This window comes from Triturus cristatus, chromosome 1_1, assembly GCF_964204655.1.
Source record: "Triturus cristatus chromosome 1_1, aTriCri1.1, whole genome shotgun sequence".
NCBI classification, from domain to species: domain Eukaryota; kingdom Metazoa; phylum Chordata; class Amphibia; order Caudata; family Salamandridae; genus Triturus; species Triturus cristatus.
The window spans coordinates 1,076,828,022-1,076,847,870 of record NC_140579.1 but is presented as its reverse complement, the minus strand read 5'-3'; the positions used below and the strand labels follow the sequence as shown (position 1 = coordinate 1,076,847,870).

Sequence of the window (19,849 nt, the reverse complement as noted above, 5' to 3'; positions counted from 1 at the left end):
CTGGCTCCACCCCCTGGGGAGCGTCTGATGTCTCTGCCCTGCCTGCTGAAAGAAGAAGCCAGAGTCCCAACAACAAAGTGCTCCTCACTGAAAAGAACTGGACTGGGATTATGCAAAGGCCCCCCTGGCCTGTAAAGACAAAAGAAACTTAGTATAAATGTAGGAGCCCTGCTCCTAAGAAATCAGATCCTGATTGAACCACGAAGAAACTCTGCCTGACTAGAAGGACCTGGAAGAAGCTGAAGGAGGAGTAACTTTCCCTGACCTGGGGGATTGGCCTGCAGTTGGTGCCTTGCTGGGAAAGGAGAGGAAAAGACTGAAAGAGACTTTGCACTTTGTTTTCAACTATCTCCAAGGGCTTGGAAGAGAGCTTGCCCCCTGAACTGAGTCCCAGGACCATTGGACTCATTGGCCTTCCAAAACTGAGTTGCCTGGAAAATTCTTGCTCGTTTCCCGCTGGATTTGGCCCCAGTACGACTCGTACCCCATCCGCCGCGAAGCCATGTCTTTGCCGCCCGGCACCGTGCGTCTACGCTGATACAAAAGCGTTAGTACGTGCCGTATCCCTCCCGGCCGCATCGCACCTAACCTTCCCCGCCGATTCGAGTCGTACAGCCCTGGCTGCCGAACCCTGTATGCTGAAAACAAGCTTCGCTGTCCGTACGCTGCTAACGTACTGCCCGTGCCGTACTCAGAGCTGAGACGCTGCATCAAACCGATCCTCCCCGTACGCTGTACGGTGTCGAGAAGTGTCGCCGCCTATCCGCACCGAAGGTACGGCTCGAACGCCGAACGCCACGGACTCTGCAAGCTGATCCGGGCCATCCACACGTAGCCCTGAAGGTCCCGTAGCAACGCCGCGTCCCGACGCCGCGACCCGACCAGCATCTGAATACGCTGCCGAACTACGACCCGGACCCATCAACTTGTCCCTCGCTGTCCGTCGCGGACCCCCCGAATTTAAGGTACTTTGTTCTGTTCGCACCGCAGCGTGCATGTCACGGACCCCGGAGTCCGCACCGATTGTTTGACTCGTACTTTCCTTGTTTTTAATGCGGACGAGTCGCACACCCAGGTACGAACCGTACAAAGCCTGAAAAGAAGCAGAATTGAGTAAAAGAAGCCTATTTTTGCATTTTAAGCCTTTTTACAAGAACATTGAACTTTAAAATAATACTGTGGTCATTTTAATCGTTATTCTGGTCTTTTGCTAAGCCTTATATAAAGAAACCTATTTTTGATATAACCTTGACTGGTGTCCATTTGTGGTGTGTCATTGTATTACTGTATGTGTTCACAAATGCTTAACCTATGACGCCCTGAGAATAGTCTTGACTGCTTGCGCCACACTACCTAAAGGGTGAGCAGGGGTTATTTGAAAGGGTGATCCCCTTACTCTGACTTAGAATTGAGAGTCCCTGCTTGTTGCAAGTGCATACCTGTGCCAACTAGAGATTCCCAATTCTAACAGTCCCCTTCCCCCAACGGGGTTCACACAAGAGCTTCTTATCAGAGAACTCAGGTGGAGGTCCGTGGGAGGAAGTTGGAAAATTCAACATTCTGCTTCCGTGAGAGTACAAAGAGCCAGTGAGTATAATCTGGGCCATTACAATTCTAGATTGAGTTATGTCAAGTAAGAGATATGTTAAGTATTGATTATGACTATCCACCTATTAGATCCATTCTGCATGATTTAATAGCCCAAAAGCTGAGACGCCAGGAAGGATTTTATTTCATAATTTATTCACGGCAGAACTGGCCAATTGTGTAAACTCCTTTGATTAAAAACGTGGCTAGATGTACACGTTTGAGCAGAAGTTGCCACCAAAGTCATGTGGTTCAAAAGCTACAATGAGTTGCCTTTTAGTAAAACATTGAGTCAATAACCTCCTTATGTTACGAAAAATTAAGCTAGCAAAATAAAACAGGAAAAGGCATAACGGACTTTGGGAAGATTCCATGTAAACCCAGACCCACATTTGTAAAGCCCTTACCTAGAGATTATCCAATATCAGCATCAACATGAAGTATCTCTTATAAAAACCAATTGAGGCCGAACCTAAAGCAATCTGAAAAGAGAAAAACGCAAAGGCTCACTATGAGATTTCTAACAGAGACGTCTTTGTTATCAATATACCAGCATTCTGGTTTATGGGACCATATACCAGTTAGCGCAAGGGGTGGTAATCTGGAATTGGCCCTTAGAAGAAATGAGGCAGGGTGGATTTGTAGATTACGAAGTGTAGAACTAGGTTATAATAGTGATGATGAAATGCATTACTTTTTATAACAATCTGCCTCTGCTATCTCTCCTTCATTGCTCCTGTTTTGAAAAATTGTCCTTTATCTGAACTAACAGTAAGATATACTGGTTTTGTTGTGAATTGAGCAAACATGCAAATGACGAAGTGTAGAACTAGGTTATAATAGTGATGATGAAATGCATTACTTTTTATAACAATCTGCCTCTGCTATCTCTCCTTCATTGCTCCTGTTTTGAAAAATTGTCCTTTATTTGAACTAACAGTAAGATATACTGGTTTTGTTGTGAATTGAGCAAACATGCAAATGACCTTAATTGTCCAAACAATTATATATTATATGCATGATGCTAACATTACATGGGCGTTTACATTTTTGATCTTGAACCACTGTAGTCTTTCATTCTTTCCTTACAATTCTATATTCTTTTCTGTATCTTACCTTCCTTTTTCCCTCGATTGTTTCCCTTCATATCGACTCAGTGTTCCATCTGAGGGGCACACTAATATAGGACAATCTAGATGTTATTGTTTAGATATCTGAATATGATTGACTCATCTTGTCTTACCCATGGACCTCGTGGCTATCTCTCTTTCCCTTATGAGCAGGCGCAGATCGTCCATCGGGGCGTAGCCCCCCCACCCCCGCTCCCTTGGTGTCACTGAACTTAGTTTACTTAAGTTCAGAGACGCCGAGGGTGGGGCGCCGAGGGTGGGGAGAACTAACTTACAATGCATGTCAGTCAGCATGACGTCGGACCGTGGGCGGTCCGGCGTCATGTTGACTGACATGCATTGTCACAAGCCAGGGAAAGGCAGCACAAGTGCGCATGAGTGGGCATGGAGATTAATTTTTAGTCCGTGCCCAGTCATGCGCACTTGTGTTTTTACTGCCTTGCGCATGCCCATTAGGAGCCCCTCGGTCTCCTAATGGGCAGGCGGCGGGCGTAGCGTAAGCTGTGCCCTCAGCCAATCCTGGCGCTGCTGGCAGCGCCAGGATTGGCTGAGAGGGGTTGGCAGGCCCCTCCACTACCGTTAGTGAAGGCGCCCAGGGGATCAGAGGTCTGAGAGGTGGCGTGGACCGGCTGTGAGGTAATTTAAAAAAATATATATTTCATTCCCCCCGTGCGCGAACCCCCCCCCCCCCCCCCCCCCGCGAGCCGCGACTGCAAAGCATGCATAGTTAGCCAAGTGTATAGGGGAGCGCTGTAGTCTTTTTTGAAGGGGTTGTGATGTGGTCAGTCAGAAGGAGGGAGTGCCAGAATCATTCTTCTGGCAATTACGGAGAAGAATAGAGTCATGGAACCCCATAGATGATGCCACTGCGGTGACCGCTGTTTATCCGATGCGATGAATTACACGACTGTAAACTTCCCTGTGAACATGGTAAACACCATGCCGATTTGGGTGTTTATGTCATTAAAATCTGCATGTTCCTGATTGACATGGCTTTTTTGTCTGGGAAATGTCGATACGTTTGACCTGCTGAATTGCAGTGGGTGGGTGGGTGTATGTGGGGGGAGGGGATAGCTAATACTTTAGACTTGTGTGCCATCCGGGGTTTGCACCAAGTACCAGTATGAAAGCCCGATTCAATCGCTGGGGGTTGTACTTCTATTTGATTAAATGAAATGCAGAGATCGGGATTAAAATCAAACTATTTGCCCTGTGTTAGTGCATCAACCATGCAACCCCTGAACGTAGTACCAGCCTGAAGGAGGGTACGCTGACGCTCGGCAGTGTATACTACACTTAAGGCTGGAATAAAAAAATAGGCCAGGGCATCAAAATAAAAGTGGCCCCCATTAGCGCACCAGATAGCAAAGAAAGGGCCCACATTTACAAATCACGTCAGATTAGAACTTGTAAAGACGCGCGGTATGGCTATGTTGGCTGGTGTATTGAGCATGGCATGGGCACACTCTAGCCATATCTCATAGCCTCTGGATATTGTGCACATGCAGCGCTCTAAAACACAGCAGCTTCCAGGCACACTGGACTCGGCCGTATCATGCGGATCATGTGCAGTCATGCGAGCAGCCTCCTGGCAAAGCGAGCAACTTCTTTGCACAGGTAGCAGCCATGCGATAAACCCAGAAATACTCAATCACACTCCACAGAATTCCACCATGTTGTGCAAGGTCTGGGCATACTGATCATCACTCTATTCCTATCTGAGAGGTTGATTCCCCGGACCATTCATCGCCCATCTCCTCTTAAATGATAAATAATTAAATCGTATTGCTTTATCAACCTTCCTGCTCCCTAAAATTTGCTTAAAAATGCACCATTTGTCCACTCTTTTTTCAAAATTATCTCGGTGGAGAACCCTCCTGAATCCCCGTAGGTTGTTCAGGCTCAATCTAGCTGCAATAATTTTACGCCTCACCACTTTCAAATGTCACCAGCCGCCACTGCTCGTGAGCAGTTCTCTCTTGGGAAATATTATCCTTTATCTTACTTATAAGGCTAGCTTTTGTTGGTCTTTCACAGATTCTTGGATAATGGATGGCCGCCTCTGCCCTCTTTTGGATATTAGACGACTGCCAATATTTCGGCATATCTATGGTTTGCCATTATAATAGTAATAATTTTTCTTTATTCGGCTTTACACATTGGAAAACCATAAAAGCAACATTTGATAATACAATTTCATATTAAAAGAGAGATCATCTTACAAAATAGAGTTCATACAGACACAAAATCATATATATTAAAAACAAAGAATCAAGTTATTTCATTACGTCGTCTGGGACTAGATCCAGCGTAATTTTTAGAGATTTTTCCTATGCTTCATAATGCATTTTAAAAAGTTAAGGACGTGATAACAAACCGGTTCAGATTCTAACAGTTGGAGGCGTAGCATTGCGGGGCGACATTGTCTAAGTCCCCATCGCCTTAATAGAGGTAGTAGCCAAATTTTCCGATGTGGATGATGGAATTTACAAAACAATATTGTATGTAAGTTAGTCTGTACTGATTCCTCATCACAGGGACAAGCAGTGAGAATTGGATCCCACCTGTTTCTCTCGGGAAAAGCTACTAGTCTATGAAAGAAGTCTAATCTGAATCTTGTCAATAACATTCTATCGTACGTACTAATCTGTAGTGTTAAATAAGGCTGGATAAAATAAGTGGACTGGATCATGTTGGCATGGAGGACCGAGGGTTTTGTCGACTCAGAGGTCAGCCTCAGGGACTCTAGGTGACTCAGAGCCAGTTGTTTCAACGCTCTCTTTGGTAGATCAATGATATCTTTGGGTTCAAGGTAATATTTCTCCAAACCAAGATCTTTGAGGAAGTTTCTGACATACCGAAGCCATTTTATTTTTAAGGATTGATCAAGAGTCATTGAGTCCACCACGATTGCCTGTGTCAGCGCATTTTTGTCAGAGGTCCAAATGCGCCGCCAGAGCAATAATGGTTGGATCCTTAACAAATCCTCTAAGTAAGGGATTCCAAGTTCCAAGTGGGATGCGTAAATTGATGTACATCTCGGTGTTGCTAAAAGGAATCTGAGGAAGGTGTTTTCTGCCACCTGAAGGGCGCTAACATCTACGTGTCCCCAGACTCCCGCCCCATACAACGCAATCGCCTGACACTTGGCGCTATAGATTTTTAGTAGCTCCACTGGGGACCTTCTCCCCAGTCTCTGGGAGAAGCTCATCAGGGCCATTATGGCTCTTTTAAAAAGATGGCACCTGGCCTCTACTGCTGGCCTCCAGTTTAGCCTTTCGTCAATCATGATACCCAAATACGGATACTGGGCAGTTACCTCAAGTTTTTGGTCTTTGAGATAGATATCCTTTGCTCGATTTTTCCCACTGCCTGCTACCATGACAAACGTTTTATTGACATTCACATGTAGGTCCAGCCCACCCATCAAATCAACATACCTATTCAGGGACTTCTGTAATTCACACGGAGTGCGCGCCAAAATGACAGCATCATCTACATAGAGCAGAGCGGGAATCAGGCGCTGTTTTACCCGTGGGAGATCCTGGGCCCCCCTCAACATCTCTTCCTCCAGGCCATTCATATACAATGCGAAGAGAAAAGGGGCCAGGACACACCCCTGCCTGACTCCACGCTCCACTCCAAAAGACGCTGTCAACTCCCCCTTCATGCCAAAGCGCACCCTCGCAGAGGCTTTAGAATAGAGCTCTCTCAAAAAATCTAAGAGGGGGATCCACTCCCATTTGTCTCAAAACCATCCAGAGTTTTGCGTGTGAAACGCAATCAAAAGCCGCGGACAGGTCTACATACACCATATAGACCGTGCCCTTCTTTGCTTGGATATATTTGCCCACTATCAGACTAAGGTTGAGGGCCTGCTCCACCGTTCCAAACCCCTCCCGAAATCCAAATTGGAGATCGGAAATAATGCCTCACTCCTCAGCCCACTGCCGGAGTCGCTCAAGCACGACCCTGCCAACGACCTTGCCCAGAGAATCCAGCAGTGAGATGGGGCGGTAGCATTTGACGTCCTGACGATCCCCCTTTTTGAAAATTGGGACCATGATAGATTTGGTCCAAGATTTTATCAGACCCACTTTTGCAGCTGCAGTGCACACTCTAGTAAGAATGGGGGCCCAGAGATCCAGATTGAATTTAAAAAGATCCACTGGGACCCCATCTGGGCCTGGGGCTTTCCCGTTTTTACTTGTTTCCAGTGCCACTAAAACCTCGGAGATGTCAAAATGCAGGGTATTCAACTGTTGGATGTGTGATTTCTGTCCCTACTTATGGTACTGTATTTTTAAAGATTTTAGAAAAGTGGGACACCCAACTATCTTCCTCTATGGCCAGTTCTATCTTGGGACTGTTATCGTCTGTTAGGTAGGGGGATTTAACGGTTTGCCAGAAAGCCTCACTGTTTTTAGAGACGGCACTAATGTGCAGATCGTCCCATAATTTCTGTTTTAGTTCTTGTATTCTTTGTTTACGTACCCTTCCATATTGCTGTCTAAGGTTTGCCAGTATACAGTAGCGATTGTTACAGGGTATAACTAGGTGGTTTATTTCCCCCATTTTTCTTTATTTGCATTTTGAAATGGCCTCCTTCATCACAAAAAGGCGATACTATCACCCTCATTTTAAAATAGATTTTGATGAACCCGTCTTTGGTCATTCACCACTCACTCTTTGATTGTTATTAAATGTGATGGTCTATTCTGGGGTCGGCTGATTACAAACGAGGCGTCTCAGGAATGGCAAACACAATGGGTTTTCCATCATGGATTATCGTACCTTTCATTCACACACCTTATGTTGTTTTATGCCTTCCTGTTTATTCCACTCTGTTGCGCATTGGTATGTTCCTCCCCAAGACATTAGGGTGATACTATCATCTGTGCATTGAACTAAACTCTGTTGTGACCCACTCTTTTCTTTATTCCATGTTCCATTCACTTAATGCTATTGAATATGATGGCGTTTTTACTGAGGTCGGTTGACTATTCATGAGCTGATTTGAAGACTTTGTAAATACGCGGCACTCCTTCGTGCTTTATCGTGTCCGAACTTTTTGTTATCTTTATATCTCATTCTGACTTTTGCGTCATTCGTCTTTTATAGATTTCTGACCATTTTATCATTCAGTGTTCATAATGACACTGGCTCGTCTATGTAGTATACCCCCAAGTCCTTATTATGTTTTATTTTTTTGAATTTAGTTAGAATTACTAATTATGTTGCTTATACGCGTCGGGAACTTTTTTGCACATTACAATATGGCCGACGAGATAGCGACGCCAGGGACTATTGATGCGGAGTTCCGTGAAAATTCCATACACAGGTGATCCAGATCTCCCCAATTGCGCGCGCTATTTAAATCCCATTGAGACACCACTCCAGGCTTTCTGCCTTGGCGTCTGGACCATTACGTCGTCTCCCGACAAAAGTATGCAATATGGTGGGTTATCTTATGGGCGATCCAAGGGCAGGCAGCTGTATAAACCTATGCTGCCCTGTCCGCCTGATGAGCCACGCACTGTGGAGAAACCAATCAGCGCTCCCCTTATGGGGGGTGATCTCCTTACTGGATCACAGGTGATCCCCTTACTGGATCATGTGACACATTGGTCCCTTATTACTCACGCCCTTTTCAGGGCGGAGCGTAGCAAGGCGAACCCCCGGTTGTTCAGGCCCACAACCGCCCGAAGGACTAACGGGGCGCCGACGTAGTTGTTCCAGGACCCTCCACACGAGGTTCCTGTGATTTGGCTCTGGCACCCCTATTGTGCTCTTGCAGAGGTAAACTTTCTGTACCCATATGCTTCCAGATCGCCCTGTAACTCCGCCTGCAACGACAAAGAAAAACATTACAACATCCTATGTAATTCGCCTGCCAACCCCACGCCGGGTAAGCGGTAGGGTGGGAGACGGCGTGTCCGGCGCAAAGATGGCCGGGGGAGGCATAAATACCTCCCCCTCCTTTTTGTGCCGGAAGTGACGTAGCTGGTCAGGGGACTCCTCCTATAGTCCCCCGTCTTAGTGGGGGTGGGGGAGTGCCAAATGCGACTAAGGGTGGCCGCCCGCTTAGGATGGCCCCCTGCGGGGGCCGCGGGCAGCCGCATAGTCCCATTATGGCACCAGGCCCTACCCGTACCACAGCAGAGTATGCATGCATAAATAAATACACTACACAACTTTTGTTTGGGAAAAATATTGCTGCAGGTTTATTCCATACAAAAGTATGCAATATGGTGGGTTATCTTACGGGCGATCCAAGGGCAGGCAGCTGTATAAACCTATGCTGCCCTGCCCACCTGATGAGCCACGCACTGTGGAGAAACCAATCAGCGCTCCCCTTATGGGGGGTGATCCCCTTACTGGATCACGGGTGATCCCCTTACTGGATCATGTGACACATTGGTCCCTTATTACTCACGCCCTTTTCAGGGCGGAGCGTAGCAAGGCGAACCCCCGGTTGTTCAGGCCCACAACCGCCCGAAGGACTAACGGGGCGCCGACGTAGTTGTTCCAGGACCCTCCACATGAGGTTCTTGTGATTTGGCTCTGGCACCCCTATTGTGCTCTTGCAGAGGTAAACTTTCTGTACCCATATGCTTCCAGATCGCCCTGTAACTCCGCTACAGCTCTGGAGGCGGCTACCGTCGCCTAAAGAGCCCCCCACCAAAACAGTTCCTTTCTCACTGCCACCTGCAACTTCCCGGGCCATATTCATGTCCTGTAAGAACGGATCAAAGCCCACCTGTGCCAAGTGCACCCAAATTATGTCAACTTAAGCTTTGGGTTTCGCCCGGCATGTCTCATGCCTGATGAAGCCAAAGCCCCTAGCCCTGCGCATTTTGCGCATGGAGCGGTGCCTGCTTGCCTGGGAATGGACCAGTGCCTCGCATGCCCTGCAAGGATGTGATGGCCTCACAGGACGCACATCAGACATACCTTCTGCCACAAGAAACTTGGTTTGCTTTAGCAGGGAATAAATTTTTGCATCTGTCACGCTCTAAATAGTGGCAATGCGCAGTTCTGTTGCATTCTACCCGAAAGGGTGGAACTACATAACCCACGAGACCACGGAATAGTGTGTATATTACCAGAGATTTTCTTAGAATCTAAGGTCCCCAGAGTCAACTGGTGGAAGCCAAGGCCCCTGCCCTGCGAATTCGCGCATGGAGCGGTATATGGTTCTCTGTGAAGGACCAGTGCCCCGCATGCCCTGCAAGGATGTGATGGCCTCCCAGGAGGGGGCTCTACTCTTAAACGCTGCTATCTTCCTTCAAGCTGAAGTGGCTCCCACCTCCTGAAACCTTGTAGTTGCAGCTCTCTAGCCTTATGTGCACCCTATCACCTGGTTCAATGGAACCGCAGCCCACTCGTTTATAGGACCGCTTCCAAAACCAGCCTATACCCGTGGCTATGTGGACGGGGCATTTGGTGCATCACTGAAGCGACCCGTAGCCCGGCCCGGGAGCAAACCTCATGGGGATCCAAAGGAGCACACCATTATCCCCCGGACGTACCTCTATGGGGACTGGCTACACCCAGCTGTAACGCCAGAGACACACCTCTTAACATCTTTACTTGTTATGCCACTTGGCCCCCTTCTGGTTGCAGCTTTCTGTATTTATAAAATGCGCATGCCCCGGGGCACGATGACGCTGACTAGCCAGTGTATGTTACCCACTTGCTGATACTTATCCATCCTAACTGCCCGTACTTGGATTGGGGGGTTGCAGGATGCTATCCCAGGCCTGAAGACTAAATGCTCAAACCCACCTTGACCCCAGAACCTGGGGGCAACCCCAGTGGTGACCATGCCATACATGGTACATCACCCCAGCGTTTGGCTATCAATGTGTTAGGGACCCCAGTCCCAAAGATGCCCTTCTATTGTCTGGTTCTAGCCCGCAGCTGGGTAACCCGGCGGGGGCAGACAAGTCTGTGTAACCAGGGGGGAACGAGAGTGAAAATACCTACCCTTTCTTGGATTATGGGATGCCAAAAGGTAGAAAATACCCTGTCGCCATTTGGCACTGACGCAGTGTTTGCCACACTTTTGCGCCACAGCACACTTGTTAGCTGTCAACTCCCACTACCCGCCTGCTGCCCTGGTTAAAGCACGGGTGGATATGTCATCCTGAGTCTACCTGACACCGTCCCTTGGCTGCAGGGAAATACCCACCCAGTGTACATGGTACCTCTTCCCTGCATAGTCTATTGAAAACGCTTCCATTCTGACTGGTGGGACTGTCACCCTAACGTGTTGCACATTCGTTAAATGTCTCCCTTTGATGATTAGCAAGCTCTACCGCAAATGGGACCATTACCTAATCAACTTCTGCAACCACCAGGCAGGTCGCCTGCCCGTGAACAAGGACCCGGAAAGCGGGAGCCCTTTGGAAACAGAATAGTGGCGCACAGTCCCCGCGTTGGAGACAAGATTGACCTCGTTGTACTGCGAAAGAGGCACATGTGGAGACAAATTGACTATTCCATGCAAAACAGAGCTTATCCGTAACTTTTGTCTATATTGAGACAAGGATGAACCATGATAATACACTGATCTAGTCTGAGATATGTATACGCTACCTCTGGGATCTATCATGATTCGCCATATCTGTCTGACACCAATCACTCATCCTGTGCTTTGTGTGATCTTGGCCCACTTATGTGTGAGCGGATCCCTGCAAAGTATACTTGGCTTCTAGGCCGATAATGCACAAGTGTTAAGTGAAAGATGAAACCATACTTGCCGATCCCCGGCCAAAACCGACAACCATTTTACCATTTGTCATCAGTAGAACATACCTCAATAAGACATTGATAAGGGCCACCTGCATAACTCCTGGTGGCCAAGGGCCTTGTTGGCCAAGCAGCGAAATCTTCGCTCAATGCAAACTACGAAAAAGACTTCTCGCGACGCACGCCACCCAGGCGCCGGACAGGACACCGAGGATTACACCGAAAATCCCAGCTCAAAAGTAAAGGCACCACAAACCTAACCCCCTGCGCTAGTCCCTCACCAAGACACCGCTGAAGGGTCCACCCCTGAACAATGCCTAACGTGTTGAACATTCCTTAAATGCCTCCCTTCGATGGATAGCAAGCTCTACCGCAACTGGGGACAATTGCCCTAATCAACTTCCACAACAGCCTGACAGGTCACATGCACGTGACCCAGGTGGTGCAATGCGGAAAGCGGGGGCCCATTGGAAACGAAACACGGCGCACCATCTCCGCGTTGGAGACAAAATTGACCTCACTGAACTGCAAACAAGGCCCATGCGGGTACAAAATAACTATTCTTTGCAAACAGAGCCTGCCCGTATCTTTTGACCCTGTTGGGACAAAGGATGAACTATGGGGACATTTAAGTACTAAGACTGACTCTTTATTGCGAGCAAACCAACAATGAAGAGGAGGGTGACATATCAATATCCAGATACAAGCGTATAAGCAAGTCAACTCCTTCCGAGGAGAACATGTGAAATGCATGCTAGAGGCCGTGCATGAACATTCAGCTCATGGGATACCTTGGGGACAATAGCAGGATTTGAACCCTTGTCTTGTGGTAGCGTGCTCCACCAGATGCACAAGGATTACCACTGAGCTTGCGTAAAATAGTGCGCTAACGCGGTCCCAAAATCATCAGCCGACGAGACCTGCAAGCACAATCATTCTCTCCTTTATACGTTAACACCCCAACTGGGTGGATTGAATACCAGTTACTTGGCTTTAAGCCATCCCGGATGAGGTTGGCTTCGTGTTTGCTAGAGACTTGCCTTCCCTGTAGAACCGCTCATGCTACTACTTTATCGGCAATGTTAGCTCAGGAACAGTGAAGCAATGCCCTCAAGTGACCTGAACAGGCCCACCGGAGGCAGTGGTGTGACAAAGGTCAAGCAATAGGAGCATGCGGCCTTAAGCAACAGGTGTCTTTGTGTACTGAAAGCATTAACTAGCCACGCAAAGAACCATGGACATCCCCTTAAATGTGAGTAATCAGATCAATGCAATCGTGTTGGATTTGAAACATAGGCGCCATCCAAAACTACTGATTACCATTAGCGAAAATAGTTCTATGAAAGAAAAGAAGGACCTGGCCCATAAAAATGACACCAACAGAGCTGAGGGAGCCCTGAGCAAGCTTCAATGATTGTTTAAGGGAAAAAACTAATCTGCCGGGCTACCCAGCTTGCTCAGGCAATGACTATGGCATTCAGACCGGCCACCGGCACACCACGCATTTACTAAGTATTCCGCTCCGTGGAAAGCCTGACCGATCCTCCATTCATTGCCTTAAGCTAACGCACATTGAGAATTACATCTCCGTTATACAAATGTCACGTGTATGTGGATGCAAAGGCATTGACACGCTACACATGAGCGCCAGATACATTACATATTCATCGAAGCCATAGCATCCCTATATTTACTACAAAAGGAGCCCAACTATTGGCTGATCAGTGGTTCCATTTGCATAAGGTGAATTAAGCCACCGTTATAGATCAGTTGCCTAGCCAACCGAGAGCTGTCCGCCCCCATCCACAGCTGCCCAGGTTTCAGATTTCTATGTGTGGCATTTCCATCATTTCAGTGCAACTGTGAATGACATTCAAAACACTATGAATTACACTTTCTTGGGTGCAAAATCATCAAACAATGATATGGTGCATACAACCTACCCATGCCAGCTACCCTCTGCCCATTTCAGACAAGGCAGTCGACAGCACACTAAGAGGGGGTATTCCGTGATGAAATTGTTGTGGAGTTCATCAACTATCAACTGTATTCGATTATAGGTGGGGGGACTCCTCCCTGAGTCCCTGCCCCTAAAAAGGGGGGGGGGGGGGGGGTTGTGAAGCGCCTCAACGCCCCACTGGCTCCGAATGCTCCAAATACCGAAAACGAAAGGACACTCGCTTCAGTGTCCATCCCCAATGTCTACCACTACAACGTTTTCGCTGCGTTACTCCAGTGCGCCCCCCAACACGAGCCACCATCGACACATCGCTAACAGCCACACGCCTTCTGTTGCTACTTTCCCCAGTAAGATGGGGCCCTGCAAGCCGGTGGTAATCCGGCGCCCAGCCTCACAAGGTACACTTGCCCCACTAACACCCTCCGGTGGACTGCCGACGAGTCGGAAACCAAGCCAACCTTGATCACCCCCGTGTCTCTCAGAGAAGCACCTGCTGGCTGGGGGGACAAAGGGGGTGTCGCGAGCAGCACGCCCTGAGCTACCGTGCCACTTCGCGGCGCGATCACAGAGTGTTGAGCGCATCGGTATTGACTCGAACCCGGTATCCCAGCTCGGAGGTCGAACGCCCTAGCCGTTAGGCCACATTCTCTCCCCCGACAGCTGAACACCTTGCCTGTCCAAATGGCTCTCTGTCTGTATGTATTCAAAGAGCGCTGTCAAAGAAGAACTTATTGCAAATGAACACGTTTGCCTGAATCAACCGAATGTGCTCCAGAATGAGCCATATCTCTACATTTCTCTTCAAAGCAACAGTGCCTGCCGGTACAAAACACTGTGGAAAAGCGATTTACCGAAACAAACCATCCAGCGCATAGATAGAGAAATCAACCCGATCTAGATAAAGTGTGCGCGGAAGCCAGTGCCTGGCCTAGCTGAGGGTGGCAATGGGAAATCACTCAAAGCATCCCTAGTGGCTTCAGACCCGCTGTAGCCTCGTTGCATTCGCGGGGCACACCGGGTGTTGGCTTGCCCCCATACTCCGATCGCGATAAATATGCTGCCTCAGCACATTTGCTAACAGCCACTAGTACTTGTCGAACAAATTGTGTGGCAAGGACGCCTGAAGCAAGCAGCGAGGAAACCTCAATTATTTGAGAGCTAGCGAGGCCATGTGCCACATGGTATACCATTGCCGGCCTAGAAGCGGCACTTTATGAGGCGTCGGTGTCTTTTTGACCATTAATCATTTACATGGGTGCACGCCCCGGATTGCCGCCTCACTCGCATTAACCATGTGGCCGAAATATCCCGAGGACCGTGTTCACGGCACCCGCCTCTGCTCCCACCCCATCTCCAAGTACCTGACATGCCAGCCCTGCCGATCCCCGCACCGCATGTGGCCAGGGCTGCGGGAGGGGAGAAACCCAATGACCGCCAACACCGCTTCAAAAACTGTAAACATAACGGGGGGAGGGGTGGGCGTAGCCTAGTCGATGCGGAGGCTGCCCCTCCCGCGCCCCCATGCGCGCCAATCGCTAGACTCTTGGCGCCAACTTGAGACCAATGCAAACCTCTTAGCACATATCTAAATGGCGCCTGCTCGACCCGAAATATCAGAGCCCAAACCCGAGCACCGTATTCGCCTTACGAGACTCCGTGATTCATGTCCCAGGACTATACTTCAAGCGGGAAGGAGGGGGAGGGGGGCACAATTTGAGCCGAGGCTACCGCGGCCAGGAAGGAGCCACTTTTTACATGCTCGCGCACCACCCGCCCGCTAGCCGCCACTCGCCTGCGTGGGTATGGACCCGAAGGCGCGGACCCCGGACCCTCTCCCGCAGTTGGCGACCCGACAGAACAACATTGCAACTCAAGTTCTAACTTTGTGCACATTTATATAGCGCGGACTCTACCCGAAGGTATTGGAGCGCTTACGAGACAAAAATTCATTATTGGTAGACCCGGGGAAATTAAAGTGATTTGCCCAGAATGTCCTATTACTTACCGGTAATCTTCATTACTCCGGGTCCCGTAGTCCTCGACACCGTCAGTGACAAATGAGATTTACTATCTCAATGACAGACAAAAGAACGAAGGAATGCTGGACCTACCCCTCCCCCTCCCACTGGGAGTACTTAAGGAGTACCGTCCCAGCATTCCTCCTGAAATACCAAGCCCCAATGAAGGCCGGCAGACAGGGAGGGAGGGAGGGAAGTCATGACGGTGTCGAGGACTACGGGACCCGGAGTAATGAAGATTACCGGTAAGTAATAGGACATTACCCCCAGGTCCCTCCGTCCTCGACACCGTCAGTGACAAATGAGAAATACCAAAGCAAACCCCGGCATTCATACCAGAAAACACAACAAACCACCAGGATAGCAAACAAACCCAGAGATTTATTGGAAACAAAGTAGAAAAAAACATTTAGGAGCGAACAGAGCTCAACACCCCCAAAGCAAAACCTCCATCATCCCCCAACAGATTGAGGAGGCGATAATGCCTGATAAAAGTATTGGAAGAGGCCCACGTGGCAGCCCTACAAATCTCAGAGAGAGGGACACCCTGAACCTCCGCCCAAGAAGCAGCCACCCCTCTCGTAGAACGACCCTGAACCCCCAAAGGAGGAGGAGAACCAGACAGAGAGTAGGCCAAGGAAATGACTTGCTTCAGCCAACGGCCGATGGACACAGAAGAAGCCTTACTCCCAAGCGAAGCCGCACCAAAGGAGACAAAAAGGGAGTCCGACTAGCGAAAAACCGCCGTACGGTCCAGATAAATGCGCAAAGCCCTGCACACATCCAATAAAGACCACTGGGGACCCCCAGGAGAATTCAAAACAGAGCCCAGGGCAGGTAAGACCAACTCCTGACACCTGTGAAACTGCGAAGAAACCTTCGGCACAAAAGAAGAATCCAGTCGGAGCACCACACCCCCCTCCGTGAATGAAAGAAAAGGAGGCCGCGCCATCAAGGCACCCAACTCCCCAAGACGACGAGCAGAGGTGACAGCCACCAGGAAAACCACCTTGAGAGTGAGAAATTTTAAATCCACCACATCCAAAGGCTCAAAAGGAGGACCGATCAAAACCCGAAGGACCAAAGGCAAATCCCACAGGGGAAAAGAAGGACGAGGAACAGGCCGAGAAACAGAAAAACTGCGGAGAAGACGAGAAACCAAGTCCTCAATATCCGAAAGATTCCCCCACGGGGAACGAAAAGCCCGAACAGCGGCCCACTGGGCCCGCAGAGTAGACACAGCCAAACCCTTCTCGAAACCCTCCCACAAAAATTGAAGGACAACCTGCAAGGAACAGAACAAAGGGGAGACCCCCAACGCCGAACACCAACGATCAAAATTACCCCAATGCCTATCATAAGCCTTAAGGGTAGAAGGCCGCCGGGAACGCTGAAGAGCCACCGCTAAATGTTCTGGGAAACCGCGCCGTCTCCAACCCTGCCTCTCAACTTCCACACCGACAACCGCAACCGGAGAAGCGACAGGCACGGGGAAGATCGAAGCGGAGACGGAGACAGGGGAAGAAACCAGGGACCCTGCACCGCCAAAAGACGCACCGTCGGAAACCAAGACCTCCGAGGCCAAAACGGCAGGACCGCCACCACCACCCGATCCTCCTGACACAAACGGGCCAGAAACCTGGGAACCAGAGCCAGGGGGGGGAAGGCATAGAGGAGACGCGAAGGCCACGGGAGAGACAGAGCGTCCACCCCCCAGCAACCCTCCTGCAGAAACCGGGAGCAGAACCGAGGGAGCTGAGCATTGTGCCGGGAGGCAAAGAGGTCCAGAAAGGGACGCCCAAACCTCCCGCACACAAGCCGAAACGCAACCGGGGTGAGAGACAACTCCAGAGAATCCGGAAAGCACCGACTCAGGGCATCCGCCACAAAGTTGTCCACTCCCCGAAGATGAACCGCCGTCAGAGACAGCAGATGGCCCTCCGCCCAACAAAACAGGGGCACCACTATCGCATTCAAGGAAGCCGAACGAATCCCCCCTTGATGATTCAGATAAGCCACCGTTACCATATTGTCGGACCGCACCAACACGTTCCGACCGAGCAACAGATCCCGAAAACCCATCACAGCTCGGGACACCGCCGTGAGCTCTCTCCAGTTGGACGACCGGCGGCTCTCCAGGAGGGACCAACGACCCTGAAGGGAACGAGACCCCAAGGTCGCCCCCCAACCCAAGGCGCTGGCATCCGACGTCAAGACCAGAGAAGGAGCAGACTGCAGGGGCAGACCCGAAGACAGATGATCCCTCACAGACCACCAAAGAAGAACCGGGAGGACCACCGGAGACACAGGAATAAGAACATCCAAGTCGCGGGACAGGGGATCCCAGAGAGACAGGAGGTACACCCAAAGGGGGCGCAGATGAAAACGTGCCCAGGCCACCGTAAAAACTGTCGCCGCCATCAGACCCATAAGACGCAACCAAAGGCGTACCGGAAAAGCACCCCCCACCCGGAAACGACGAGCAAGGGACACCAACGTCACAACCCGAGGCTCGGGGAGGAACACACGGTTCAGATCCGAACGGAAGCGGGCCCCAATGAAAACCATGTCCTGCGACGGCGTCAGCTGACATTTGGGCAAGTTGATCAGAAACCCATGGGCCCGCAACGCCGAGCACACCACTTCCCTGGCCTCCAGCAACAGGACCCGAGATGGAGCATGGATCAACCAGTCGTCTAAATAGGGGTACACCATCACCCCTTGGAGATGAAGCCACGCGACCAAAGGCGCCACCACCTTCGTAAACACCCGCGGCGCCGACCGGAGACCGAAGGGCAATACCATGAACTGGTAATGACGCCCCTGAACACAAAACCGCAGAAACCTGCGGGACCGAGGATGGACCGAGACATGATAATACGCATCCTGAAGATCGAGGGTACACATGAAGTGACCTGGCAGCACCAACGGAATCACCCTCTGCAAGGTCTCCATGCGGAAAGGAATCTTGGCCACCCATTTGTTCATCACCCGCAGATCCAAAATCAAGCGGAAACCCCCCGTGTTCTTTGGAACCAGAAAGACCAGGGAATAGAAACCCAACCCCGTCTCCAACGGGGGAACCTCCTGAATGGCACCCTTCCGAAGAAGGTCCAGAATCCCGAGAGAAAGATGAGACCGCTTCACACGACTCGAAGGCCAAGGAGTTGGCCGAACACCCGAGTCTGGAGGAGTAGCCGTAAACTCCAGAACATAACCCTGGCGAATCACGTCCAACACCCAGACGTCGGAACAAGACTGAACCCAGGCATCCAGGAAGAAGCGCAGCCGCCCTCCAACCAACAACCCGGGAACCACCGCCAAAGAGTCAGGAACGTGGCTTGGCAGGAGGAGGGGACTTAGCCTTACGGTCCCGACCACGGCCAGAAGCAAACCTACCCTGGCCTCTCACAAACTGCCTACGAGAAGTAGGGCGAAAGAAAGATTTGGGTTTAGAAGTGACAGGAGCAGTAGAGGAGACTTTAAAAGAAGAAGAATGCTTCTTTTCCTTAAATAACTTGTGCAATTTCGCCTCCAACTCCCCCCCAAACAACATTGTACCCTGAAAGGGCAACCTCAAAGCGCATGCTTTCTGCGCAGAGTCCGTCTTCCAGTCCTTAAGGACAAGACTGCGACGGGCAGCCACACAAGCCCCCCCGGACAGAGCAGAAGCACGCACAACGTCAAAGGAGACATCAGACAGCAGCTCCACCTGACGCTCAATCTGCTCAAGCAAACCAGAACAGTCCGTGGCATTATCCATCGACTGATAGAGAGACTTCAGGTCAGACAACAGGGACTGCGACACATAAGTCCCGTAGATGCCCGCCCTCAAGGCCAGGTGGGAACCAGAATACACCTTACGGAGCGCCACATCCGCCTTCTTGTCAACCGGATCTTTCAGCACAGCGTCCTCAGCAAGGGAAGTACGCCCCACCAAACTCGCCACAAAAGAATCAATAGGAATCGAATCAGGCAGTTCAGTAGCCATATCCTGCAGAGGATAGAGTTTCGCCATGAATCGCGGAATCAGGATGCGATCAGGATCAGCCCACTCGCGTTTCAAAACATCTTTGATGAAGGGATGGACAGGCACATCGACAGTGGCAGCACTCTGAAACTGTCGCAACAAAGGGCCCCTAGAGGTACTAGGCGCGTCCCCGTCAGGGAACCCCATGTTCTCCTTAACATGCTGCAAAATACCAGCCATAGCATCCTTGTCCACATATTTCCCTTTCAACTCTTCATCCCCCAACCACGCAGACTCATCGCCACTGGAGTCCGAAGAAACAGGAGCAGGGCACTTGCGACGGGATCCAACATCCCCCATCTCCGTCAAGGTTTCCCTGATCAAGCGCTTAATATGCGCATCAGCACCAGCATCACGGCGCCTGGACCTG

At 50.1% G+C, this 19,849-nt stretch overlaps 1 long non-coding RNA gene across 2 annotated transcripts in view; it reads right to left on the bottom strand.

The window, feature by feature from the left end:
- Nucleotides 1–19,849, bottom strand: part of LOC146871585 (uncharacterized) — a 75,913-nt gene that overhangs the window by 54,693 nt on the left and 1,371 nt on the right. For both annotated transcript variants that reach the window (XR_014981024.1, XR_014981023.1), the window contains exon 2: nt 1,995–2,069. This is a non-coding gene — a long non-coding RNA (uncharacterized LOC146871585). The remainder of the gene's footprint in view (nt 1–1,994; nt 2,070–19,849) is intronic.